Raw genomic sequence first — 2438 nt, forward strand, 5'->3', positions numbered from 1 at the left:
GCCGGACCCGTAGGTATCGTTGTGTGCTCGCTCTCATTGGCCCGCCTAACCAGAAAATGCCTGCGGTACACCCATTTGGATAAGAGTGCACGCAGATGCGGGCCTCGACGGCTACACATTTCCTCGGGCGGCCGCCTCCCGGCCTCCGTGGAGCGCGGGATGCACGGTCCCATCGACAAGCCTCTCCCGTTTTTACCGTGGCGTCGCGGTTCACCACGGCGGGCGGGTCGGTCTCCTCCGCATAAAAAGGGGGACCCCCGCTTTTTGTTCCACGAAATCGCACAAGCTTTTTTCGCATCCACGGTTTGCCACCGCACACCAAAATGCCGATCCGGCTGCCTACTTTAGCCAACAGGTGGAGCCAGGCGCGCCGTACTTGCGCGGCACTTCCCACGTCCACCGAAGTCGGTGCCAAGGACCACTTTCGGCGCCGGAGCCGCGTACGAGCCTACTCGAGGCGGAAGAACGAAGCCAGCAAGGGCCTGGCCGCAAGTGCGTTCAATTGTCGGGACGTCCAAGTCCCTCGTTCTTCCGTGCTTCCTCTTTCGGCAAGTCGTTGCGGCACCTTCCCAAAGCGCGCAGACCCGCTAATCGCGACGAGCGCGACGTGGCCGTGCCGCCTTTCCCTCGGCAGCAAGCAAAACGCCTGGCAACGTCGACGCTCCCCTAACCGCGATCTCGCACCGTGTTTCGTGTGGCGAATTCAAAAGCCGGCCGGCGCTGCTGCAACCATTACGGTCGGTACGCATACGCCGCGGAGGGCGGGACGGTCATCGGAGCGTGCGGTTCCTCCATCGAGTACTGCGCACCTCGGCCGTCGCATCGCCGTGCCATGACCGGCCGCGCGTCAACGCGAACCGGTGCCAGCGAGATCCCTCGCCTGCAAGAACCGACCGGCAGCCTCCGTCACCCGAGGACGCGGAGGCGCTTGCCGCGGACGGCGGGACGGTATGCACTGGTGCACAGCGGACCCGTCACATCGCCAGTTCCTTGACCGACCGCCGACGCTTGTGCCGTTCCTCTCGTACTTGGCAGTCGCCGCGCGATTGTCGGGTCTCGTTCTTGCACGCTCGAACGGTCGGGAGGGCACTCGGCTGGCGTTTCGGGAACGCGCAGCCTCGCCTTCTACCGACGTAACCACGACTCGCCGTTCGCGCTCCGCCGCTCCTGTTTACAGTACTAGGCGGTCCCGCAGCGGTCGGGTCGCGCATTTCGAGCGCTTCGAGCCACGGTGCAGTGGCGGGTCGAAAGCCGACCTATGAGTGCGTTGCGCCGTTTGTACCCGCGTCCGCCACCTGGCCGACCGTCCAAGGTCGCGGTGTTGGCGTCCGCTGGGCGCAACAATTTGTCACGGGGTGCCGCTCCACATTCAGGCAGCCCCGTGGGGAAAAGCCGACCCCGCGTCCAAACGGGGTCAGCGGCAGAAAGTGTCGGGCGCAGACGCAGCTGAGGCGCTCACCCTTCACAATCCGTTAATGATCCTTCCGCAGGTTCACCTACGGAAACCTTGTTACGACTTTTACTTCCTCTAAATGATCAAGTTTGGTCATCTTTCCAACAGACCGGCGCAACCGAAAGGCCGCGCCGGACATCGGTCCGAAGACCTCACTAAATCATTCAATCGGTAGTAGCGACGGGCGGTGTGTACAAAGGGCAGGGACGTAATCAACGCGAGCTTATGACTCGCGCTTACTGGGAATTCCTCGTTCAAGGGGAACAATTGCAAGCCCCTATCCCAATCACGAAAGAAGTTCCACGGGTTACCCAGTCTTTTCAGACAGGGATAAAGACACGCTGCTTCCTTCAGTGTAGCGCGCGTGCGGCCCCGGACATCTAAGGGCATCACAGACCTGTTATTGCTCTGTTTCGTGCGGCTAGGAGCCGCTTGTCCCTCTAAGAAGGTTGTAAGGTGCTGGGAACCCCGCACCTATTTAATAGGCTAGAGTCTCGTTCGTTATCGGAATTAACCAGACAAATCGCTCCACCAACTAAGAACGGCCATGCACCACCATCCACCGAATCAAGAAAGAGCTCTCAATCTGTCAATCCTCCCAGTGTCCGGGCCGGGTAAGTTTTCCCGTGTTGAGTCAAATTAAGCCGCAGGCTCCACTCCTGGTGGTGCCCTTCCGTCAATTCCTTTAAGTTTCAGCTTTGCAACCATACTTCCCCCGGAACCCAAATACTTTGGTTTCCCGGAAGCTGCCCGCCGAGTCATTTGAGTAACTCAGGCGGATCGCTGGTTGGCATCGTTTATGGTCAGAACTAGGGCGGTATCTGATCGCCTTCGAACCTCTGACTTTCGTTCTTGATCAATGAAAACATTCTTGGCAAATGCTTTCGCAGTAGTTCGTCTTGCGACGGTCCAAGAATTTCACCTCTAGCGCCGCAATACGAATGCCCCCGTCCGTCCCTCTTAATCATTACCTCGTATTCCAAAA

This window comes from Rhipicephalus microplus, unplaced genomic scaffold (genome assembly GCF_043290135.1).
Source record: "Rhipicephalus microplus isolate Deutch F79 unplaced genomic scaffold, USDA_Rmic scaffold_598, whole genome shotgun sequence".
In the NCBI taxonomy this organism is placed as follows: Eukaryota; Metazoa; Arthropoda; class Arachnida; order Ixodida; family Ixodidae; genus Rhipicephalus; species Rhipicephalus microplus.